Source organism: Lissotriton vulgaris, chromosome 5 (assembly GCF_964263255.1).
Source record: "Lissotriton vulgaris chromosome 5, aLisVul1.2, whole genome shotgun sequence".
In the NCBI taxonomy this organism is placed as follows: Eukaryota; Metazoa; Chordata; class Amphibia; order Caudata; family Salamandridae; genus Lissotriton; species Lissotriton vulgaris.
The window spans coordinates 2,012,102,423-2,012,129,461 of record NC_141693.1 but is presented as its reverse complement, the minus strand read 5'-3'; the positions used below and the strand labels follow the sequence as shown (position 1 = coordinate 2,012,129,461).

Here is a 27,039-nt window from a genome sequence, read left to right as displayed (position 1 = left end):
CTGAACACTGACTAGCCATGATGCCATCATAGGCTGTGATGCATTGAAGGAGCCCTGGTACCCCACATTTTCCCATGTGCCTCCTCTGTGCCTGAACACGGAGGCGCAGTGATGCCAGTCGTAAGCTGTGCCATGGAGGAAGGACTCTGGTGGCCACCATCTGCGTCTCAGTGACAGCGGAGGAGCCAGCAGGCCAGTCATAAGCTGTGCCACGATAAAGATGCCACACTGTCCCCAGTGCTCCTACATGGCTCTCAACCTGCCTCTGAACACAGAGTAGCCTTGATGCCAATCATAAGCTGTGCCATATTGAAGGTGCTCTGATGCCCACCATGTTCCCATGTGCCTGAACACACCGGAGCCATGATGGCAGTCATAAGTGGCTGAGATCTGAAAGAAACAGGTTAGTATTAGATGCCTTACCTTAGAATATCCTCAGGCGTCAGACTGGATCCGGAAACATTTGCGAAGCAGCACCCTTGCGCGTCGGTAGGCGTTGTCTGCGGCTCCGCGTCCGTCGTCTGTGTTGTTTGGGCCAGGATGACTTCGCCGGAGTATTTAGACGCCGCCCTCGCGCGCTGACATTAGTTCTTCTTTTTTCCGAGTATCCGGAAAAAGTTGTACCCATAGTCCATTTTTGACTAACTTTTTCGATCCTTTTTGATCATCTTTCGAAGTCTATTGACTCTGATGGTGCCGGTAGGGAAGCTTGGGTTCAAACCCTGCGCCGATTGTTTCCGAAGGGTGTTGGTAACTGACCCCCATCGCCGGTGCCTTCACTGTCTGGGCCCCGACCACAAGTCCTGCTCTGACTGCCGGGACCTGACGTCCAAAGCTAGACTGGAATAGTCCCGCAAGCGACTCGAGCTCTGGCAGTCAGCAGCTCGAGGTCCCGGTCTGGAGGGAGGTCGAGGGACCGGTCGCGGTGCTGGAGTCACCACAGTTCCGGGAGTAGTCATTGGTCTTCGGGCTCGAAGTCCTCAGGTAAGAGGCATAAGAAGTCAGAGGTGACATCGCTCTTCTGACTCCCCCCGATGCTCGCGTGACGCGGCCGGGGTTCAGGCGACACCGGCTCAGCCGGAGCAGCAGGAGACGCGGCATGCTCCATACCAGACGGTCCCTTGGCAGAACGCGATGCCGGAGGAGATCGAGACCTTCCTCATGGCCATGAGGCCGCTAACTCCTCCGTCGGGTTCCGCTGCGCCTTTGGACCAAGTGGCCCTGACTGGGTCCCCAAGCGGGCCGGGTGCTTCGGCCCTGGTGCCGTCGGGTGCTTCGGCCCAGGCGCCGTCCGCGATTTCGGTCCCGACACCGCAGGGCCCCGCCGGTCGACCGTGCCGGCCCCCAGGGTGTCACCCCCGGTCCTACCCTCAATTCGGATCCGTATTCGACGCCTCTTGGAGATTTCTACTTCTACGACCTGACCCCATCCTTTGAACCGGACTACCAGGTGATGTGTGGCGAGGAAGATTGGGAGGGGTCCGAGGACCCTCTGGCACGTGAGTGTCAGTCTTCTCAGGACTGGACAGGTGAGCTTGGGGAGGCCAGTGGTCTGGACACTTCGCCCAACGCGGGCTGCCAAGGCCTTGGGCCTTGAGCTCCCCGTCGCGGCCGTGAGGACTAACCTCCTCACTGAGGTCCTTAACCTGCAGGCAAGCTCGGCCGAGCCTCTGCTGCCTTTTAATGAGACCTTGTCAGACGTTCTTCTGGGCCCTTGGTCCAAGCCTGCTACAGGTGCACCTGTAGATAGGAACATGGCCAGGCGCCACCGCCCGGCTCAGGGCGACCCTTGCTTCCTGTCCACCCACCCCACCTCCGAGGGCCTGGTCATCCAGGCCTCTTACTCCCAGTCCGCATTCCCGACTGCTCCCCCGATCGGGAATCCAAGAGGTATGAGCAATACGGGAAAAAGGTATTCTCCTCCCTGAGTTTTGGGGTGCGGTCAGTCAACACCGCATGCCTCTTGGGCCGTTACACTCACTCTCTGTGGGACACTATCACGGACGTTCTGCCACAATGTCCGGAGGAGGCCCGACTAAACTCGCCCAAGCCCTTGCGGAGGGTCGAGATGCGGCACGGTATTCCATCCGGTGTGGGCTGGATACCACGGACTCACTGGGCAGAGCGATGGCAACGACGGTGGCGATTCGTCGCCACGCCTGGTTGAGGTCCGCCAACTTTTCGGCTGATGTCCAAAACACCCTTATGGACATGCCGTTTGATGGCCGTCGCCTCTTTGGCGACAAGGCAGACCATGCGCTTGAGCGCTTTAAGGACTCCAGCGCTACGGCCAAGTCCTTTGTCCTCTCTGCCCCGCGACAGTCAATGGCTGCCTTTCGCTCCTTTCGTGGCCAAGGAAGGGGTGACCCCACAGGTCCTGCCAGCCGCAGGCTGCAGACTTCCATCCAGCGCGGTGGCGGACGTGGAAACCGCCGTGGCGGTGGTCGGGGACAACGGCGAGGCCAGTCCACACCTACCCCTGCAACATCCGCCTCAAAACCCTCCTAGTCTGAGCTTTCGGGCCCATGTGATGCCAGTGCGGGGCAGGGTTCGCATCACCATCTCCACTGGCGCACTGTCACATCGGACAGGTGGGTGCTGCAAATCGTCCGAAGGGGCTACTCCCTCCCCTTCGAGGCATCCCCTCCAGCCATGCCACCGCAGTACCACTGCGTGTCGGGGATCACCTGAAACTTCTACAAGAGGAAGTTACGGCCTCTTGGCCAAGGGGGCCATCGAGTGCGTTCCTGGGCCAGAAGTAGGGTGTGGTTTTTACTCCCACTACTTTCTGGTACCCAAGAAGGGCAAAGGGGGCCTACGCCCTATCTTGGACCTGCGGAACGTCAACGGCTTCCTCCGGAAAGAGAAGTTCAAGATGCTGACTTTGGCTCAGGTCTTAGCTGCCCTGGACCCGGGAGACTGGATGGTAGCGTTGAACTTGCAAGGTGCTTATTTTCACATCCCCGTCCTGCCGGCCCTCTGGCGTTACCTGCGGTTCATGGTAGGCCACGAGCACTTTCAGTTTACCGTGCTCCCCTTCGGCCTTACCAGCGCCCCACGGATGTTCACGAAAGTGATGGCGGTGGTCGCAGCTTATCTGCGCAGGTTAGGGGTTTCAGTCTTCCCCTATCTCGACGACTGGTCGTCAGCCACCTCCAGACTATGGCCGACCTCCTGCACTTGCTGGGGTTCTCAATCAGTGTGCCGAAGTCACACCTGTGTCCCTCTCAGAAGCTCCTCTTCATCGGAGCGGTTCTAGACTCAGCGCAGTTTCGAGTTTATCCTCCCGAACAGCGGGTTTGGGATATTCAGGCTCTGATTCCGATTTTTCAGCCGTTATCCCGAGTCTCGGTCAGGTTGACGCTGCGGCTTCTGGGGCTCCTGCATCCTTCTGGTGCATCACGCCAGGTGGCGGATGCAAGCTCTGCAGTGGGACCTGAAGTTTCAGTGGGCCCAGCATCATGGCAACTTGTCCGACCATGTCTTGATCTCGGAGGGCACTGCAAGACAGTTGCAGTGGTGGCTCACGGACCGCGATTGGGTCAGCGGCAGATCCCTCTCCCTACCCCAACCGGAGAACGTAGTTGTGACTGACGCGTCCCTCCAGGGCTGGGGGGGGCCACATGGGAGAGGCGGAGATCAGAGGCCTCTGGTCTCCGGCGGAGTCCCGGCTCCACATCAACCTTCTGGAGCTGCGGGCGATCCGGCTTGCACTGAAGGCATTCCTCCCCTCTGTCCGTGAGTGTAGTGCAGGTGTTCACGGACAACACCACTGCCATGTGGTACTGCAACAAACAGGGCAGAGTGGGGTCGTGGACCCTATGCCAGGAGGCTCTGCGCCTCTGGCAGTGGCTGGAACATCAGGGCGTGACCCTGGTGGTTCAGCACCTGGCAGGTTCCCTGACCGCCAGGGAGGACGAACTCAGCTGTCGGTGCATGATGGATCACGAATGGCGTCTGAACTCCGGCATGGCGAAAGGCCTCTTTCAGCAGTGGGGAGAGCCTTGGTTAGATCTATTCGCCACAGAAGAGAACGCGCAATGTCATCAGTTCTGCGCGTTGGAATTTCCAAGGCGGCACTCGCTCGGAGACGCTTTCCGTTGCGAGTGGTGCTGCGGTCTGTTGTATGCCTTTCCGCCTATACCACTTCTGCCCAGAGTGCTGAAGAAGATCAGACGCGACCGGGCCCAAGTTATCCTTGTGGCTCCGGACTGGGCACGAAGATACTGGTATCTCGAGCTACTCAGCATGTCTGTCGATGCCCCAATTCGTCTGCCTCTTCAGGAGGAACCTTCTGTCGCAGCAGCAGGGGACGGTCCTCCACCCGAACCTGTCCAGTCTTCACCTCCATGCTTGGAGATTGAGCGGCGACAGTTGAGACCATTTGACTTGCCTCCTGAAATTTGTAATGTGATTCTGGGAGCGAGGCGTCCCTCCACAAAGACGGTATTCGCCTGCAGGTAGAACAGATTTGTGGCATGGTGCACAGCAAAGGCTGTGGATCCACTCTCTGCCACCCTTTCTGAGGTTCTCTTCCTCCTTTCTCTTGTCCAGCAAGGCACTATCAAGAGCTACCTTTCTGCCCTTTCTGCCTTCTTAAGGCTACCTGATCAGCCTTCTTTGTTCAAGTCCCCGATTGTAAATAGGTTCTTGAAGGGCATCACTCATATGTCCCCCCTTTTCCTTTCGTGATGCCCCAGTGGGACTTGAACCTGGTTCTGATTTACCTGATGTGCGCTCCTTTTGAGCCGCTTCATAACTGTCCTCTCAGTCTTCTTACCCTTAATACTGCTTTCCTGGTTGCCATCACCTCTGCCGGGAGAGTGAGTGAGCTCCAGGCTCTTTCCTACAAGCCTCCTTTCCTTTCTGTCCATCCGGACAAGGTTGTGTTGCGGACAAGACCCTCTTTCCTGCCCAATGTAGTAAATGTAAATGTAGTATACTTGTAAAGCGCACAGCTGCCCCAGTAACGGGGCGTCCCGGCGCTGTATAACGCTGTTGAACCCTTCCTGGCTCTTCCTGTGAGATGCCCCTCCTGGGCACCCTCAAGGTGAAGCCAGGCATCCCAGTTTTGTTGGGGCTTGGGACCCATGATTAGAGTAGGCGCTGAGGCGAGAATTATCGAGTCCACGGACATTGAGCCCAAGACCCTGCCGCGTCGGGACTTGAACCCTGGTCCCGGGCCTGATCTCTGCTTCAGAGTCTGCCGCTCTAACCAGTGAGCCACACTCATAGCCTTCCACATCAGGCAGTCTATCACCTTGCCCACCTTCTTTCTGCCTCCGCATCCCTCTAAAGAGGAAGAGCGGCTCCACCGTCTGGACCCAAACGTGCGCTCTCATACTATCTGGATCGCACACGCCAGTTCGGGTGGATGACCAACTCTTTGTTGGTTACGTGGGCGCTAAGAAGGGACGGGCGGTTCACAAACGGACCATCTCTCAGTGGGTCATCTTGTGCATCAAGCCATGCTACTCTTTGGCTAAGAAGGAGCCTCCTGCTGGGCCATGGCGGCTACTACTGCCCTGGGCCGGGGAGTCCCCTTACAGGACATGTCAGGCAGCTACGTGGGCCTCGCTGCACACGTTCGCAAGACACTACTGCCTGGACAGCCAAGTCCGGAGGGATGGCTTCTTTGGCCGTTCCGCCCTCCAGGACTTTCTGGTGTGATTATTGGTTCACAGACCCACCACCAGGGTTGGTATTGCTGGGGTATCTATTCTAAGGTAAGGAATCTAATACTAACCGGTTTCTTTCAGATGCACAAGTTACTTATCTTCGGTAACGATATATCTGTAAGAAACAGTAGTTCGTATTAGATTCCTTTCTGCCCCACCCATCCTCCCCGTTCTGCGAACCGATATCTAGGGTTAAGGTCATCCCCTTTCAGGGCCCTAGTTTCATGGCACCAGTGTTGGTTTTTAACATGGCTCGGCGTTTCTGGCGCAGAAAAGCTGTATATAAGAACTGACGTCAGCGCGCGAGAGCGGCCTCTAAGTACTCCGGCAACATAATCCCGGCGCCAACGACGCCGATGACTGACGCGGAGCCGCAGACGATGCCTATCGACGAGCAAGGGTACTGCTACTCAAGTTTCCGGATCCAGTCTGACGCCTGAGGATATTCTAAGGTAAGGAATCTAATACTAACTACTGACAGATATATTGTTACAGAAGGTAAGTAACTTGTGCATTAATTCACGCACTCCATCCATAACTTTATCTCTATACTTGAGTGAGAAGGGTATACAGTGACACGGAGCAGGCACACTGCATCAAGTGGTAAAGCACACCAGACTCTGCCTGCCTCCCTGCACCTCCACTTTTTCAACAGGGTTCGTTTACGCCAAGCCCCACACTGCAGGGAGCCATTTTTAAAGTCATGAGCCAAGATTAACACCTTTGCTGCGGCGGGTATTCCGCCCCAGCGCTATGTGGCGGGGGGGCCCGCAGTGCGCCCGTGATGGTGACGGAACCGCTCCGTCACCAGCCTCGGTTAAGCTGTGCTCATGACCAAGCGGTTCCGTTATGGCCCCACCCGCTCAATACAACACGCAGCGCAGGTGCGAAATCAGCGCTGCGCAGGTGCGTCGGGCGGGCCATGACGGAACCGCTCCGTCATCAGCACAGCTCCACTGCGGCTGATGACGGAGCGGTTCCGTCATCAGCACGGAAAAGGTTAGAGGTGGGCAAGCCCACTGAGTAACAAGGGCCATTTCTGGCTCTAAGAGTCCATGCACGAGCCAAGCCCTAAACATATTTGGCATCTAAATCATGCAGCAAGGACAATGTGAGAATATGTCCAGGTGTTTCCAGATTTCAAAAAATTGTATTTCTTGAAAACGCAGAAGTTTCACCTCACTACTTCCGATTATTTGAGAGCTTATTACAAGAGATTTTAAACGTGAACTGAAGCATTCCTGCCCACACCATGATGAAAATGCTATTAGTGACATTAGAGTAAGTCCGAGACCCAGCTCTCCCGGTGCTGCTGTTAAAAAGGGTTTCAAAGACAACCAGTAACCAAAGACCCTTTTATGTTGCCCGGCGGTGTCGCCTCTATGACCCACCAATATTAATCAATGAAGAAGCAGGCGCTGGAGACTGGAAGGCAGGAAACGAGGATTTTATTCTCTCCGGAGGAGAACACATCAATTCAGACAGCAAGTATCGTCACGAGGTGCTCTAACCACATCTCTGAGGCCTGGCCTCTTATACTAGGGTTTATGACCTTTATTGCACGTCACACATTCTCGCAACATTTTGACATTTGAAAGAACATCCTCGGAATCTCCCCTTCAGGCCCGTTCCCACATGCATTTACAGTTGAATTCCCCACCCCGGTCACAACAGGTGATGATTGTCGCGCAGCAGGGCATTCCGCTGATTCACGGAATGCATGGGGTTGATCGGATCTCATAGGGTGGGGGCTTTGATCGGCTCGAGGGTCTTTTGATGGGGAGGGGAAGCTTCCTACTGTACGGGGTAATAAGCAGTATCCGCAGGGCCAGGTGGCGGCCTGGGAACAGGAAAGACAAACGGGGACACAGGAAAAGGGGGTTTGCATCAAAAGGGTCTGCGACCATGAAAGGAATGAAGGGAGGTGTCGTGCTGGGAACAGGATGGGATTCTGCGGTGAAGCTGCGCTGAAGAGGGGTTTATGACCCAAGGCATGAGAGAGCGGGGGTTGTCAGCGTGCGGGGGGAATGCTTGCGAGGTTAAGAGAGAGAGAGAGAGAGACGCGCTAGCTATCAGCGAGGGGCAGGGAGGCCATGGTGTTCAAAAATGGCTGCCGCTTGTGCGCAAGGCAGGTGAGGGTGGGAATGACCGGTGCGTGGGGGTCTTTCGTGAAGGTGATTCTGATCGTAACGGCTAAAATATGGCGGGAGTACAGGACGAAAAGTGTGGCATCGGAAAAAAGGCAAGATGGCGTGGATAATGTTCACCAAACTGTACTAATTTTCCACAGTCCTCCCTTTAACATTTCCAAGACATCTTGCTGGCCTATTTCCTATCTATACCTATTGCAGCGGTCATAAGTAAGGGAGAGGGGACTTAGGCAAAAGAACTGTGCATAAACATCACATTATAAACGTCACATTATAAACATCACATTGAAAAATCTCATCACCTAGTAGGCGGGTTCATCGTTAAGTTGGTCGCAGAAAAAGTCATCGTAATGCATTATCAGACTAGAATTACGTAGAGAGGGCGATGGGTACAGATCATAGATACTTATAGTCATTCGGAATAGGAGCTGGTAAGTTATCATATAAGTAAGTCTTTTTCGTATTCGGCGGGGGCATAGTTAGTCCAAGGGTGATTGGGAGAGAAAGGAGATATAGTAAAAAAATATCAGAGTTCTCGGTGTCTTTGTCGTCTTCTGTTGGCACTGTTAAGCACCTGGATTACAATTCGTTCTGTCAACAGGAATGTTCATGTGGATTGAGTCGTTGGAAGTCTGCGGGTAAGGGTACATTTTGTTTGGTTTCGCCAGACCTCATAGGAGAAATGCGTTACGGTTTTGGAGCAAGTGCATTTTCTTCCGTAACCCAGAGCATAGGATTGTGATGAAAAGTGCAATTGTCCTTGAGTTGTGGGATCCGTTTGTTTCTTGAGTCTTTGTGGTGGGTATTTCCTGTTGCTTCCATCATCATCGAGGCGTTCAGCAGCGGGTAGAACCACATACTTCGTTCATCTTCTCTTTAGGGGCGACCCTTGGTGGAGTTCTAGGTCACCGTTCTGAGATTAACATAGTTCGTGGGCTACTTAGTCGGAGCTCCCTCTCTTTTGACGCAGGGAATACCCTTCTCTGGGTAGCTCAGTAGGATTTTTGGAGGAACTTGGAAGTTCAGGTAGAAAGGTGTGGGTGTGAACAGTCCTTATGGTAGGTCGGAGGAGGAGGGGATGGAGCAGGGCCAAGTCGGGAACAGATCAGGGGGACGGAGAATTTGAGACAGGCGGGTCCATAACCAGGTTCAGAGAGCGGGGACCTTTTGGCACATGTCGATCATAGAGCAGGGGCTTCAGGTCAGCCCTTTCCTTAGCTTTGTCTGAAACAGTGCCTCATCCTGCGACTCCTTACTGCTGTGGTCTCGTCTCGACCTCCGTCGCTGAGGTTCCACGATCCGCAGTCAGGCCGCGTGCTCCCACATCCGGTCTCTTTCTCCTCCGACAGTGGTACCCTTAAATGAGTTTGAAAAGACAGTCTTTAGAGATTTTGCAGAAGAAGGTAATTACATAAATCTATTTCTCTCCCAACGCCAAGCAACTGGGGTAAACACTCGCTACATTTGAGATTTGCAGCCAACGTATAAACAATTGATGATGGGTTTGCTGGATTTCTTACAACTTTCCTTTGTGGCTAATTCTTTGGCGTTTTGTTGGTTATTACATTCATTTGTCGTGGCATGAGGTCTGGTACCCATTCATTGCATTCGTCTATTTCAGTAGATGTTGGTTCCTCTGGTAGAGACCCATTTCCCTAGTACGAGTCTTGCAAGGCTAGGCCGGTTTTCAGGGCTTTGTATTTTACGAAAAAGTGCAACGTGCTATTCACCATAGTCTGATAGGCATCCTTCTGAGGGATGAACATAGGCTAAACGACTCTCCATTACATCAAAACATCTTATTTTCAACAAGGTTTACTGCAACAAGTTCCTTTCGGTTTTCGATCTAATTTTAATTTTGCACACATCTTTCTAACTTTCTATATAAATTCTCGCAACCTGGTTACTATAAAAACTCGGGGGGGGGCTTGCGATAATTATCAAACTTATCCTTGGGGTGTGTGGGATCTTATGGAAAACAATTAAGAACACAGTAAATTGGAGCAAGGGGCGTTTTCCAGATTTTCGTTCAGGGCAGCTGATACCAAACTGGGGGCATTTTGGGAAGACGGGGGTGTCTCGATAATTTGGAATGGGGAAGGTCGCATTACCACAGACACATTTTATCATAGAAGCCACTGACAAATAGTTCCCTGACTGTGGGTCAAATTTAGGGAACCTTAGTCGTCTTCCCTGTCCCTTTCCTTTTGGCCAATTTAAATTTCATCCATATTTAGCAGAAAAGGAGAGGTAGTAACGTGGTATCGATACAATTTTATTTAGGACGAATTTGTGCAAATACTTGTGGTATTTGGGGCCAATCAGGAGGTGCACCAGGTTCGCCAATTAGGTGCCAGTCGTTAGGAAGAGGGAAAAGTGTGGAGGGGTGAAAGAGAGAGAGAGAGAGAGAGAGAGAGAGAGAGAGAGAGAGAGAAAGGGAGAGAGAAAGGGAGAGAGAGAGAGACAATAGGCTAAACAGTACACGTGTGACATGGAGAATGACCGTGTATTGTTTGGGCTATTCAGTGCGTTACCCAACGTTAGTCGTTTCGGGTCTGTGTTAGGATGTAGAAAGCATGCAGTTTTGGGACGGAAGAGCATTAGGTCAGGTACAAAAAGGTCGTGCATTGGGTAGGGCGTCTTTTTGTGTCGTCTTGCAGCGTTAGTCCGTTTTCATGCATCGGGCGTGACGTGGCTCCAGATTCCTTACGATACTCTAATCGGGACTCTAATGTAACCTGCAGAGGGAAAAAAGGAGGAAAAGGGAGGGGGGGACAACATTCAAACACATCAAATGTACGGGCACGAAAGTCCTTTACTTACCGCGTACTCGTACTTATCTCTTCGGGATATAATCCCTCGGGTCTTGGTTTCTGAAGTCAAGGGGCGGGCAATGCGATAGGTGGTTCATGAGGGGTTCGAGGATGGCATCATGGATCGTGTGTAGGGAAACGCTAAAAAGGAATCAGAGGTGCCTAGCGCGAGGTACCCGGTTTTGTAGATGTATCTGACCATCGGGGTCCTTAAATCATTCTCAAAGCTGTGATGTTCTAAGGCATATCAGTTCTTCGGTCAACCCTGTACCTTAGTATCTTCGACCACCATACCTTTATAATATTTTATCAATCACACCGCTTTACTTTACCCATTCTCAGAAGTCGAGGTCCTTCTACATACGTTAGTTCCTGAGCTTAGTCGCATGTTTTGGAGGTAGTGTATCATACCTTTGATTCGATCATCAATCCAGGGCCGAACAACCATTTCTCAGATAACCTAAAAAAAAGAGCAGAATGGTTGCGCACAGAAAAAGCCCTCCCACCAATTCCCACATTTACAAAAGTATGTGATGCCTATTCATTGTTTGGAAAACCTTTATTTGCGTAATCGTTCAGTACGTAAAATGTGAGAGTGCAATCATATTCTGGCCGGACATGTCGACGATGGAAGCACATACAGTAGGGGGGTTATTTTGCGGCACAAGAATATGTTAGAAAGGCCTAATTAATTATTTGCAAGTAACTAAAACGTTTCATTGCGTGATGAGGGATCAGGGGCATTTCAGTTCATAAATGGAAACACAGTCAAGTTCATTGTAATCACATTTCCTAGATGTGTACCGTGGGTGTGCATCATGAGCGACGTTAGGTACCAGTTACAATAAATATCAAAATAAATCGTTCATGAAATCAACATTTTTACGGGACCCCTTTCAAATGTTCGTCAAGTGAACCTTCCTCCCCTTTTCATCAAGTGCGCAAAGGTTCGTATAAAAAATCTTAGTACATCAAGTTTCATTAGCTAAGGAACACCACGAGGCAACCGTTAGTTCCTATTGATACCGGCGCCATTTTGGGCGAGGCCGGTTTAGTCCGGAAGTAGCATCAGGGGCAAAAAAATGTCCTCGACGATTGGCGGTTGGACCAGGGTCCTTTTCGGCAGTTAAAAAAAACTTGTGCTAACAGAGGGGCTGGTGGTGTGGACCGTCAATCAAGAGAGGGAGGGGGTAGAGTCTTTCTTACCGGGTCATGTTGATGTTCAGCCGGAACTTACTCGAGTTCGTTAGCCCATAATGTTCCTGGGTGGTTCAGACGGAAGCTGATGCAGACACGAGGGCACCGCCATCTTGTTGCTGTGCCGTGGTCATTTCATTTGTGATCAATGCAGCTGTTCCCCACCGGAAGTCTGAAGGGGCTGAGGGCTCTTGGGACTTTGGTAGAATCTTCAAAGTCGAGGGGATGTTTGTCGATGGTGGGGGCTTGCGCCCAGGTGGGCGAATGCCCGAGTTGCAATTTTGGACAAAGTTACTCCAGAGGCCTAGCCCCGCCTTCCGAGGGCCCAGACGCCATTTTGAGACCCTGCGGCAGCCGCCCTCCGTCGTATCTTTCAGGAGTGGAAGAAACTTCTTGTGGCGACAAAGACAGAACATCATGCTGTTGGAGCAGGACATTTTGGTTCGGGGCGCCAGGGTGCAACAGTGGAGCCTTCATCCGGGGAGGTGAGGGAGGCTCGTCCGTGCCGCCTCAACCTCCCGGCGCATCCCACGCCGTCCCTTTGAATCAGGGGTGCACATGATGACCACCCTACACCCCTGATTCCGACTCTTGGGGGACCATCGTACGTCCGGTGTTATTCAAGTATGCCCATCGGACATTGTGTGTCCTGTGCTGCGCAAATATACCAGTCGGGCATTGTATGTCCTGTGTTACGAAAATATACCAGTCGGGCATTGTATGTCCTGTGCAGCGTAGGTATATGGCCGTCTCCCGGCTGGAGGACATCGGCGCCGGACCAGGGCAGGGAAGCCTCCTACCTGTGGAGGCGGGAGAGGCTCGTCCGGGTCGCCTCTCCCTCCCTGCCCACCCTGCATCCGTTCGATGGAGGAATTCGTGATGGCCGGACCAGGAGATACGAGGGAGGGGGTCATTTGCATCCGCCCCCTCCCCACTCGTGGCCCGGGGGGTCGCCATCCCTGGAAGGGTAGTATGGGAAGACCATTTCATTGCCTGCTTTGTGGAGCCTCCGGTACCTTCTCGCCGGCGATCTCTTTTGGTCCATGGCTACTGGCAGGCCCCGCCCCACACGTGCTATGTGTTTCGGGTGGGCGGGACCATCGAACTGTTACATTTCGAGGACTTCCGGAGTGAGCATAATATTTTTTATATTTCTCCTATTAGTACAGTTTGTTTTAGAGAGTGTTCTACTAGTTATTCCATTTACCGTTGGTTGTGTGTTTTCTTTACCGTAATTAAATCCTAAGTTATATAATAGACGTTTGGCTTCCTTGAGTCCTTTCTCTAACGGGGGTTGTCTACACTGGCCTGTAATTGTGTTTGTTTTTCAGAGTGGGGGAACGACAGAGAGCAATCAGTCCCAGAACTCCAACATGTCGTTAAAATTGGTCTGACGAAATCTGTGCCATCGAGCATAATCAAACGGGTGGTTCTATCTGTCCTGTCTGCACTAGTCTGATTGGTCTTTATCTCGCGCCTTTTCCCTTTCTGTCGGCCTGTTCTTTCTGTCGACCCTCCGTTCTTACCTATGCTCTGCAGAGTCGGGCATTGGGCTTTCCAGTGCCCGAGACATCTACAGAAAGCACATTGGTTTTGTTTTAAATCTGTTCGTTCTGTGCATAGTGTCGGGGGATCACTTTCGGGTCGTTGTGTCCCGGGGTTGACTTGTCGGCACATCCCTTTACACCGTTCCCTTTTCATGTCTACTCCTCGGAGCTGTGCCATCGCTGGCCCTTCCCTTTGCCTACTAGACGTTTGGAGGGTTGTCCGTCGCGTCCCTTTACCTTTTCTAAATTCGTCGCCTTCCCTTCGTCGTGTGGCTTCTTTGCGCCACATACCGAGACTATCGAGCATAATAGGTGTTGTTTCATTCCTACGAAGGGCTATTTCTACCGTTTCTGTTTTGTCAAGATCGAAGGATCCTCTCAGTGGCCACTGATTTTCTCGATCTTTTTTCGTATATTTATGCCACAGCTCACTATAGGCTATAGCGATCAATCCATGCTTCATGAACATGTCCTTATTAGGGGTGCCTTCCAGCGGAGCCGGATGGTTCATCTCTAATAAGCGGTCCGGGCTAAACAGGCTACTAACCAGTGGGGAGAAGACAGGCATGACGGATCACAATGGGATAATAGTCAGCACTACCTATCTTATCACTGCATGCAAAGACTAGACAGAATATTTCTATTCTACGTTATTTGCAGGTAGTGAATACCTCATGAACCAATCTTGAGCAATCAATGTTAGGTCAAAAAATAAAAAATCAATATGGTCAATGGGGAGAATAAGTAGGCTCGCAAAGGTTCGCGTCACCTACCCTTTCACTATCTGCAAAGAGGGGACCTATTCTTCCCTATTTGCAGACAGAGAATCTCCAGAAAACAATCTATAACAGTTAATCAATGGGGGAGGGGCAATTGTTCAGTGGGGGGAGAAAGATAGGTCCGACGGGTGCGTACCTATCCTTCGCTGTTTATAAAGGGAGAGCCTGTTGTTTCTCCGTTTGCAGACAGCGAATCTCCAAATAAATTAACAAAAAGTAATACTAGTATTTTCTCATCAATTATCGATCACTTTCAATTATCAATCACTTTCGCAATTCGTCGTGTTTACACGACCTTACCCAGACCGCATGGACAGTTTCTTGTCTTCCGAATCCAGCGCCCGATCGTCCTCTTCTCTTCGTACTTCTCGTGGCACTCCTGATGGTTCCCAGTCAGGACCGCAGATCACTCGAGAGAGGTCTGTTCGGAACCAGTGAAGTTCGGATGATCGGCTGTCAGACGAGGGTCTATCGGACAGGGTACCTTCCGATCGTTGCAGTCGTTCACTCTGTCGTCAGGACCTCTCCCACTGGATCCACGAGTCGCTGATGGGCCCCACGTTTGGGACGCCAATTGTTAAAAAGGGTTTCAAAGACAACCAGTAACCAAAGACCCTTTTATGTTGCCCGGCGGTGTCGCCTCTATGACCCACCAATATTAATCAATGAAGAAGCAGGCGCTGGAGACTGGAAGGCAGGAAACGAGGATTTTATTCTCTCCGGAGGAGAACACATCAATTCAGACAGCAAGTATCGTCACGAGGTGCTCTAACCACATCTCTGAGGCCTGGCCTCTTATACTAGGGTTTATGACCTTTATTGCACGTCACACATTCTCGCAACATTTTGACATTTGAAAGAACATCCTCGGAATCTCCCCTTCAGGCCCGTTCCCACATGCATTTACAGTTGAATTCCCCACCCCGGTCACAACAGGTGATGATTGTCGCGCAGCAGGGCATTCCGCTGATTCACGGAATACATGGGGTTGATCGGATCTCATAGGGTGGGGGCTTTGATCGGCTCGAGGGTCTTTTGATGGGGAGGGGAAGCTTCCTACTGTACGGGGTAATAAGCAGTATCCGCAGGGCCAGGTGGCGGCCTGGGAACAGGAAAGACAAACGGGGACACAGGAAAAGGGGGTTTGCATCAAAAGGGTCTGCGACCATGAAAGGAATGAAGGGAGGTGTCGTGCTGGGAACAGGATGGGATTCTGCGGTGAAGCTGCGCTGAAGAGGGGTTTATGACCCAAGGCATGAGAGAGCGGGGGTTGTCAGCGTGCGGGGGGAATGCTTGCGAGGTTAAGAGAGAGAGAGAGAGAGACGCGCTAGCTATCAGCGAGGGGCAGGGAGGCCATGGTGTTCAAAAATGGCTGCCGCTTGTGCGCAAGGCAGGTGAGGGTGGGAATGACCGGTGCGTGGGGGTCTTTCGTGAAGGTGATTCTGATCGTAACGGCTAAAATATGGCGGGAGTACAGGACGAAAAGTGTGGCATCGGAAAAAAGGCAAGATGGCGTGGATAATGTTCACCAAACTGTACTAATTTTCCACACTGCTACACCACTCTGCCCCCCCCCTCCCCCCACCCCTCCTCATGTTCGGGAGTGCTTTCTCCTGCTTTTTCCTGTTTTTCATTGCTTTCTCCTTTTGCCTCATTTTTCACTGCTTTCTCCTGTTTTCACTGCTATTTCACTGCTTTCTCTGTTTTTTCACTGCTTTCTCCTGTTTTTCACTGCTTTCTCCTGTTTTTCACTGCTTTCACCTGCTTTTGTCTAGTTTTTCACTACTTTCTCCTACTTTTGCCTCGTTTTTCGCTGCTTTCTCCTCGTTTTTCACTTTCTCCCGTTTTTCACTGCTTTCTCCTTTTGCCTCGGTTTTCACAGCTTTCTCCTGTTTTTCACTGCTTTCTCCTTTTGCCTCGTTTTTCACTGCTTTCTCCTGTTTTTCACTGCTTTCTCCTGCTTTTGTCGTTTTTGCCTGCTTTTGTCGTTTTTGCCTGCTTTTGTGTCGTTTTTCACTGCTTTCTCCTGTTTTTCACTGCTTTCTCCTGTTTTTCAGTGCTTTCACCTGTTTTTCACTGCTTTCACCTGCTTTTGTCTCGTTGTTAGGTTTCGCCTGTCGAAAGCTGCGCAGCAGCGTTTCGCGCAGGCGAAATCTTATGAGAATAGTATGTGGGCTTTGTCCCGCCTCTGTCTTCCATTGGCTAGTTCCATAAATGGAGGCTAGCCATTGGAAGAAAGAGGCGTCCGTCATTGTGCGAGGCGATTTGTGGGCGTTCCGGCGATTTTATTTATTTTTAGGTCTCGCCTTTACCATTCTGCAGGAATGGGAAATGGGGAGAATTCAAGTCGGCTATTTTCTCTTCAAACCAAAGGGCTTTCAGCCGCGGTTTTCTTGCAGTGCCCGTGAACCACGTGATAACATGCACGCGCATTCAGGGCCAGCCAGCCCAGCACATCAAAGGGCTTCTCCTCCCCTAATTATTCATGGCCGGCCGCAGGCCGGCCGTACTTTCAGTTTCCCCAGAACGGCTAATTAGGGGAGGAGAAGCCCTTTGATGTGCTTCACACCAATGCGCCTCAGTCATTCCTCTTCTTTGTATTTGCTTCCAGACTCCGATCTGCTCATGTGCACAAGACGCTTTACACATTACACTCATCTGCCTGAAGTGGGAGTTTTAAACAAGCAAAGCTGGTCCTTCTGTACTTGCAGTTTCACTTCTAATGTGTGTTGTTATTTATCATGATTTTTAGCTGAGGTGTATCACGCTTGTTCATGAGTTTGATCTCTTCATACTGTCAAATGTTTTCTAAGTTGTTTTTGATTGTCTTACCACTGGAGGTCTCCCTGTGCTACATTTAGCCTCTGACACATGCAACGCCACTCAACCACGCAACGCCACTCAACCACGCAACGCCACTCAACCACGCAACGCCACTCAACCACGCAACGCCACTCAACCACGCAACGCCACTCAACCACGCAACGCCACGCAACTACGCAACGCCACGCAACTACGCAACGCCACGCAACTACGCAACACCGCGCAACTACGCAACGCCGCAATGCCACGCAACGCCACGCAACAACGCAACGCCACTCACACATGCAACGCCACGCAACTACGCAACGCCACTCAACTACGCAACGCCACTCAACTACGCAACGCCACTCAACTACGCAACGCCACTCAACTACGCAACGCCACTCAACTACGCAACGCCACTCAACTACGCAACGCCGCTCAACTACGCAACGCCGCGCAACTACGCAACGCCGCAACGCCACACAACTACGCAACGCCACGCAACTACGCAACGCCACTCACACATGCAACGCCACGCAACTACGCAACGCCACGCAACTACGCAACGCCACGCAACTACGCAACGCCACGCAACTACGCAACGCCACGCAACTACGCAACGCCACGCAACTACGCAACGCCACGCAACAACGCAACGCCACGCAACAACGCAACGCCACGCAACTACGCAACGCCACTCAACTACGCAACGCCACTCAACTACGCAACGCCACTCAACTACGCAACGCCACTCAACTACGCAACGCCACTCAACTACGCAACGCCACTCAACTACGCAACGCCACTCAACTACGCAACGCCAATCAACTACGCCACGCCACTCAACTACGCAACGCCACGCAACGCCGCAATGCCACGCAACTACGCAACGCCGCAATGCCACGCAACTACGCAACGCCACGCAACAACGCAACGCCACTCACACATGCAACACCACTCACACATGCAACGCCGCTCACACATGCAACGCCGCTCACACATGCAACGCCACGCAACAACGCAACGCCACTCACACATGCAACGCCACTCACACATGCAACGCCACTCACACATGCAACGCCACTCACACATGCAACGCCACTCAACTACGCAACGCCACTCAACTACGCAACGCCACTCAACTACGCAACGCCACTCAACTACGCAACGCCACGCAACTACGCAACGCCACGCAACTACGCAACGCCACGCAACTACGCAACGCCACGCAACTACGCAACGCCACTCAACTACGCAACGCCACTCAACTACGCAACGCCACTCAACTACGCAACGCCACTCAACTACGCAACGCCACTCAACTACGCCACGCCAATCAACTACGCCACGCCACTCAACTACGCAACGCCACGCAACGCCGCAATGCCACGCAACTACGCAACGCCGCAATGCCACGCAACTACGCAACGCCACGCAACAACGCAACGCCACTCACACATGCAACGCCACTCACACATGCAACGCCACTCACACATGCAACGCCGCTCACACATGCAACGCCACTCACACATGCAACGCCACTCACACATGCAACGCCACTCACACATGCAACGCCACTCACACATGCAACGCCACTCACACATGCAACGCCACTCACACATGCAACGCCACTCAACTACGCAACGCCACTCAACTACGCAACGCCACTCAACTACGCAACGCCACTCAACTACGCAACGCCACGCAACTACGCAACGCCACTCAACTACGCAACGCCACTCAACTACGCAACGCCACTCAACTACGCAACGCCACTCAACTACGCAACGCCACTCAACTACGCAACGCCACTCAACTACGCAACGCCACTCAACTACGCAACGCCACTCAACTACGCAACGCCACTCAACTACGCAACGCCACTCAACTACGCAACGCCACTCAACTACGCAACGCCACTCAACTACGCAACGCCACTCAACTACGCAACGCCACTCAACTACGCAACGCCACTCAACTACGCAACGCCACTCAACTACGCAACGCCACTCAACTACGCAACGCCACGCAACTACGCAACGCCACGCAACTACGCAACGCCACGCAACTACGCAACGCCACGCAACTACGCAACGCCACTCAACTACGCAACGCCACTCAACTACGCAACGCCACTCAACTACGCAACGCCACTCAACTACGCAACGCCACTCAACTACGCAACGCCACTCAACTACGCAACGCCACTCAACTACGCAACGCCACTCAACTACGCAACGCCACTCAACTACGCAACGCCACTCAACTACGCAACGCCACTCAACTACGCAACGCCACTCAACTACGCAACGCCACTCAACTACGCAACGCCACTCAACTACGCAACGCCACTCAACTACGCAACGCCACTCAACTACGCAACGCCACTCAACTACGCAACGCCACTCAACTACGCAACGCCACTCAACTACGCAACGCCACTCAACTACGCAACGCCACTCAACTACGCAACGCCACTCAACTACGCAACGCCACTCAACTACGCAACGCCACTCACACACGCAACGCCACTCACACACGCAACGCCACTCACACACGCAACGCCACTCACACACACAACGCCACTCACACACACAACGCCACTCACACACACAACGCCACTCACACACACAACGCCACTCACACACGAAAAACCACTCACGTTGCCAATAGGTCTCGCAGTACGACAGTTGGAGCCATTACAATTGCAAATAACAATGCCTTTCACTTTGGTTATCATTTTAAATACATAAAGGGCTTTGTCATTTACAAAACCAATAGCTCCAACTTTCCTACTGCGAGACCTATTGGCAACGCCAGTGCTTGTTTTCTCATCCTGCCCCTTTTAGCACGTCATTGCGGCGGTGGGCGGGTGTTTTATTATTTTTTTTCCCCGGCCATGTTTGGGTCTTTTTCGAAGTGTCTTTTGCTGGAGTGGGCTGCTCGATTGAAGTTGTCAGAAAGTACTTTCAAATTGCGATCAGGTAAGCAGCATTGTTTTCCGTTTACGTCTTCGTCTGTCTGTCGTGTCTGCCGTCTTTGTTTTCCGTCTTTGCACCAGAAGCGTACGCAATCGCACCAGCTTTTGTTTGTGCCCCCTATGAGACGTAGCGCCTTGCCTTGGGGCCGTACGCCTCGCATCTGCCTGCAATCTCAATTGTGCCCCCTACGAGAGCGCACCCTCTCCTGTGCGCCGCGCCTCACGACAAAGAAGCATTTCCCCGCTTTCATCGGGCGCCCCCAGAGTGTTTGTGGCGTATGCCAGAAGCGTACGCAATCGCACCAGCTTTTGTTTGTTCCCCCTACGAGACGCACCGCCTTGCCTTGGGCCGTACTCCTCGCATCTGCCTGCAATCGTTAAGGAACAATCACCCCTGATCCTGCGATCCGTACCGTCCTGTGGTTCTCTGCCGGGTACGACTCGCATTAGCCTGCTGTAGTGGAGTTCGCCTCGTACGCTGAAGCGTACCAACTGTGCCCCTGTACGCCGCGAACGTACGCCTGAAGCGTACGCCGGTGCCCTGTCCCTGACCGCGGCGTAGAGCCTGGAAGATACGGCTCGCACGCCGCCCTTGTGACCTGTCATTGTTTCCCCTTGAGGCCGCGCCGCACTAGAGAGCCCTTGAAGCGTACAGGCCGCTCGGTGCCCCATTGCCGCCTCGGGGGTCCCTGACACCACAAAGGATCACAGACAACCCAGACCTTCCCAGAGCCCCTCCGAGGTCCCGCCGGGACGCCTCTACCCTGCGGCGCTCCACCCCAGCCGGATCCCCGCACGGACCAGGAACGTCTTCGCTTTGGTCCTACAGCTGCTGCAACACAATCGGGTATATTGTGCTTCTAATCCCCGGGGCCCGCAGTGGATCAGAAGGTCTTTTTTTTGTGACTGACAAGCCTCCTGCCTGTTAATTAGTAGACCAATAATAATGGTTCTGTCGGACTGAAATACACAGTAATATAGTATTTCCTGGTTTGTTACTCACAACATCCGTCCCTATAAGGGTACAATGATAGCGGTACCTATACCAATATGAAACAGAACACACTGACCACACTGACCACAATGAAGATTAGAGTAAAGTTTTAGTCATATACTTTTATCTTCTCTGAATTGTATTAAAACATTGATTATAGCTGTCCAGACAAACACAAAACATATATACCACATACATTTTGAGTAGGACTCATATACATTTAAAACAACATACACAATTGTCAAGTCACGAAATAATTAGTAGCATCAACTATAAGAGCTATAATCCACTAGGCATATCAATTAATTCTTGGTTCCTAGTAGATTTTATAAAGTTGATTTCACGATAGAGAAAATGCGTCGACGTTTCGACCCTGGGGGGCGATGTGCTGGTTGTGCGCATCAGGGGCGGGTCTTCATCAGGACTGTACGGTTGTGGGACAGCCTTTTCTGGACCTCGGCTTCTCTTGGGTACCTGGTCCTATATATGTAGTATTGGTGATCAGCCGACTCAGCCAATATCGGAATAATTCTTAGATCTCTGTATTGATTATTTATACAGCGTTGACACGATCGGTAAGGCGTTGTGTCCGTGATATGTAAAACAGGTGTCACGGTCTAACTCCTTCCTTCTGAGAACCGGATCTGCAGACGCATTTTCTCTATCGTGAAATCAACTTTATAAAATCTAGACGGATGTTGTGAGTAACAAACCAGGAAATACTATATTACTGTGTATTTCAGTCCGACAGAACCATTATTATTGTTCTATTACCCACCCAGGTTCTGAGGGTTACAGGGTCACCCCATTACATGTAATGTTAATTAGTAGAGGCCCCCACCCGGGAATCAGAACTGCGCAGAGCGCTATTCACAAGAGCACTGTACAGTGCCTTAGAAATGACAATCTGGCACCACGTGTGGAGCCGGAGTGTATTGTATTTATTGGTAACAGTATATAGCTGTTAATGTTTTGTGTTCGCCCTGTCTTCAGTACTATCGGAGCCTTTGCTGTCAGCAGGAAGGTTGCCGTGCTGATAGTAGTGGCCACGGCTGCCATGGGACCGGCTCGCTTATGGCTGCAATGTGTGTTTACTCTGGCTTTTATGTTAAGACAGTTTGAGTGCATAATCTGGGTGCATTACTATTTGCGCACAAGCAAGCGCTCCTTATTGTATGTGGAGTGCATTCGCTGCCTGTCCCTGTTTACTTGGGGTAGGCATGCGCACCCTGATTGTATATAGTGTGCTTTCCTCTTTGTATTGGCATGTATGCTCCCCGTTGCATGGATTAACGCCTGCATACACGCACTTCCTCTTGCATATGTGGGCCTTCCTGGTGCACATGTGGGCGCTCAGTCTTCTCCGTTCACATACATAGGTGCGCTGCATTTAGTAGTGCTTCACCTATGATGTAGTTGAACTTTCTCTACTGTGGTTGTTCCTTATTGATCATTTCACTTTTTTCATATGGACATACTTATATTTTCTATAACCATAGAGTGATTGTGTCCTTTACTAATGTGCTTTCTTCCCCTTTGGATTTCACTCTTCCTAAATTTGAAACTTATCTGTACCAACATGCCTTCTTTTGTCGCCCAGTGTTCTTACAGTCATGTAATTATTGGGGTGAACTTCATGTTTAATGTTGGGTGGTTATTATAGCGCTACTTTACAGTCAAGAACAAACTGCTCTTTTCTTGTTCTGCTGTAGAGAGATTTTTCTGCTCTTATGTTGTCTCTTCTCGCTTACATGAACTTTTGGACTTGTATAGGTTAAGTAGCGTCATACAGTGTATGCGCCAGGGGAAAAGGCACAGAAAAAGGTCAATCTGTAGCAGTATGGGCTATGTAGCATTAGGATTTGAATTATGATTTTATGCAGCACTGTCTGGGCGAGAAACTTGTAGCTACGCTTGCCAAACTGTGGTCAGCGACATTTCGTGTGAGTGGCTTCTCAGCACCGCTGCCCACTCCTGTTGTCGGGCTGAATGCCTGCAGGTGCATATAGGTCCATCCATACTCGACGCCCCCCTCCTTTTGACATCTCTTCACCTTTTCCCCAGTGATTGCATCTTCTGTCTGTCGCTTTCGTTAGTGACAGTTCTGCTTGGAGAAGCACTACAGTGTTCTGTATTGAAGAGTGAATCTGATGTGTGTATTATCTTCTCCTGGGCTGGGATCTTTATTCTATTGTTATTTGAGGTGGTACGTTAATGGCTGTACATGCAACCGTGAAGGTACAAGTTGTTTAGGTTACTTTTTTAGAGCTTCATTTTATTAATTGACATCACGGTTTTAACGTAAGGGTTACGAGCATATGTAGATAATCACTTTATTTTGTGGAGCTATTGCTTGATGCCACTCGTGGTTCCATTCTCTGCACTGATGCTTAGTTGGTAAGTTTTTGCCCATCCGTCTTTCCCCTTGTCTTTAAGTGTCTTTCCCCTACAGTAAATAAGGCTGGCACATAATCGGTGGTTGCCACACTTGATGTGTACCGGTATTGGGTCCATACTGCCAGGTTGTCACAACGTGAGATCAAGTTGAAGCTCTTGAATTATCTATCTAGGGTATTGTTTTCTGAAAATGTAATACATTTCTAATTTTTATCGCTATGAAAAGCTTACGTCTAGAATGCAATGTTTGTGTCTTGATGTATTAGCAGTGTTAGGTTGGCACTATTTAGCTGCCTCACCTTTCTGCGTTTCCAATGTGTGGGTGTTGGTCGTCCTTAAGGTGCTCTTTGAGTATCCTGCCTCTCACTAAAACATCGTTCAACGTAGCAGGTTCACTACTACCCTGAATTACACTCTGTATGATCGCTGTTCTTTCTCGGGGCTTCCATTAGCTGGGCCTTCACTGTCATCACTTCCTGCACTAAAGGATTGTGGTTTTTAGGTTTCGCCTGGCGTTCGCCCCACACACTACACCACACACAGCTCACTACCATACATGCCAACATTTCAGAAGAGCAAAGTGGGTGTGTGTGGCTCTGGGTGGGTGTGTGTGGCTCTCTGTGTGTGTGTGTGTGGCTCTGTGTGTGGCTGGCTCTGGGTGGTTGTGTGTGGCTGGCTCTGGGTGGGTGTGTGTGGCTGGCTCTGGGTGTGTGAGGCTGGCTCTGGGGGTGGGTGTGTGTGTGTGTGTGTGCTCTGGGTGTGTGTGATAGTAATTGCTGTCTGCTGAGCTCGTCCGTAGGGTACAATAGGTCTCACATTTGCGAGAGATTAAGCTAATGGCAATGTAAATGACGATGCCATTTATTTATCGGTTTTCAAAACCAACACATAAATACAAAATTTGTCATTTACAATGCCAATAGCTCTAACTTTTCCAAAGGCGAAACCATTGCATTGTAAATGCTTGTTTTAACTGCTTTCTCCTGCTTGTCTCGTTTTTCCACTGCTTTCCCCTACTTTTCTCGTTTTTCACTTTCTCCTGCTTTTGTCTCGTTTTTCACTGCTTTCTCTTGCGTTTTTTTACTGCTTTCTCCAGGAAGCAGCAGGCAACTCCAGGTCCTTGAGACCCTCGTGGGTGATCTGCCATGCTTTATAAATCCTGATTGATTGAGGAGTGCCGTAAGAGGGAACTTCGGGATCACGGGTGATTGATTGAGTGCCGTAAGAGGGAATTTCGGGATCACGGGTATCCTGTATGTGACCTAGATTCTCATTGTAGACTGAGCATGATTATAGGCTATTAAACGCAGAGATGTTTTTGTACGGCACACTCCCTGAAGCCAGGTATTTCAAGGCGCTCTCTTATGAGATAACGATGAAACGGAAGGCTTGGTGAAATAGAATAGTGGCCTGGGGTGACACCATTTTGTGAAGTAGGAGGCCAGGATTCATCTCAGATTTTTCAGTTTATCACTCTGTGCGATCCTGCTACTAGATGGGCATCTTTGTCATCAAAGGTTCATACTTTGACCGTGGTTCTTTGAGGCTGAGAGAGGGGCATGAGCCACGGGCCCAATCCCATATTTTATGTTTGGTAGTTTTACATAGAACCATCTTTTGCTAAGGATGTAAACGTTCTTTTATTGTTGAAAAACGCATAGATTTGCCAGGATTCACAGGCTGCTTAGCGGAGACCAGAAATCAAACCCAGTTTCCCATGAGTCGGCCGCTGTAACCACTAGGCCACATCGCCTCCTATGAAAGTTCAGCTCGTTTTGGACTCGAGATTCCAAGAAGACCTTGAGCGGAGCCAGAACCAGGCGTCTGGCTCAAACTTTCAGTTGCTTGCCCACCTCTAGCGGAGGTGTGCTAATAGGAAGAGATTTTACATTACTGTCGGAGGTGGGGGTAATGACCGAACACCAGATGCCTTACAAACACTGGCCGGACATCCGTGGCTTTAAGTGGGATGAAAATAAGTGCACCATGGGGGGAAAATTGGAAGAAGGGGAGGGATAAGGGGGGAGTTAGAGGTGGTCTCATAAAGGTGCGTTGCTTAAGAAACATAACTACAACTCCTTTCCATGCGGTGTGGACTATATAATTAGAAGCACAGCTGGACCCCAACGGGTGAGTGCGAGTGAGAAGCACCGCTGCTCGTTTGTTACAGGTGGCAGATATTGTAGCACTGCTGCAAAACCGGCCCCCAGGGGTTCAAATCCGACCCCCACATTTCCGACCCACTGGGCAGATGCCCAGTGCCGGCTACGGCCAGTCCGACCCTGATTAGAAGCGTGTCTTAAAGCATGTAAAATGAAATCCTGTGCGTCCCTTAGTAGACTCCCAACCAGCGTGCTTGTGCCTTGGCGAGCTTGCCACTGTGGCATCCAGAGACTGACCCGGAGCTGCCCCCCCCTCACCAAACAGTGCCTTGAGACCCTCACGGGTGTGTAGCGTACTTACTTTAGAAACCCCAGATTGGTTGATTGAACACAATCAGGACGTGCACTGAAATCAAGCTAGACCTCTGGGCAATGATTGTTAGTTAGCAGCATCTGGGAAATAATCATCAGCAATGCTGTATCGTGGCGATTTAAGAAAATGTGTGAATTCTGAAAATGAGACTGAATTAAACATGACATTGGTCTGTAGAAGAGGTAATGGTCTTCGGAGTCTGCCAATCCTGCTCTTCCCTTCACTCTGTGGTTTTTGTTGGAAGCACACTTTCTTTTCTCCCCCTTTCTGAAATTCACACCATCTTGTTCCCCTTTAGCACCTGCTTTTCACTATGTCTCGCATGTACTTCCTTGCATCTTCACCTACCCCAACACACACACACACACACACGTAAGCATGTTGTCTATATTTCGACAGTTGTCTACCTCCTGCACATGCTTGCACATAGAATGAGAAATTTCCTAGTTATCACAAATGAAAGTTTCAATTCTATTAAGGACGCGGAGGCGAGGATTATGCATATCCTTTCTTCATTTATTAGACAGCAAGTTAAAAGATAACAGAGAAAAACAGCCAAGAACTACATAACCCATGAGGCACAGTGGTAGCCATGGGAACCAGTCCACCAATCACAGTCCAGCCAAGTGTATATAGGAAATCCCTGATGTAGTCCTTCCTCTTTCGCTGCTGCAGGAAGTTAAGTCGACCACTGTCTATTCTGTCTTCTGATCTGAACCTAGGATAATAGAGAACATAGTAATCTCCTAGCCATAAAGAACTCGTACATGAGAACACTACATAAGCACATGGCACCAAGTCAAGCAATTACAAAGGCAGTAGAGAAATAAAGCAGCAGCTGTAAAATAATCATCATAGCTCCTCTAGTAGAATGAGCCCCAAATTTTCTGACATCAATACCGGATTCAGACATAATCCACTTGACCCACCTTGCAATGGTTGGAGAGGAAACTGCTCAAAATGGTTTTTTAATGGCAATTAGAAGTTGCCTCTTGCCAGGAGGTCGAACCTCCAAAGGCATGTCCTCATAAGATTTTAGACATCTAACCACACACAATTTCGGAGAATCCGTAAAAAGGATAGGTTACTGACCTTGTACTAGATTTAGTCCTCCTGGAAATCGTAAAGGTAACACCCTCCGGAGTAAAAACTCGGGCAGACATGTCCAGAGCTCGGACATCAGAAGCTCTCTTACAAGAAATGAGACAAAGGAGAATAGCGAGT

The 27,039-nt window shown here is 50.7% G+C and overlaps 1 protein-coding gene across 2 annotated transcripts in view; it reads left to right on the top strand.

Moving 5' to 3' along the window:
• Positions 1–27,039, top strand: part of GPR107 (G protein-coupled receptor 107) — a 230,880-nt gene that overhangs the window by 185,102 nt on the left and 18,739 nt on the right. The window lies entirely within an intron of this gene.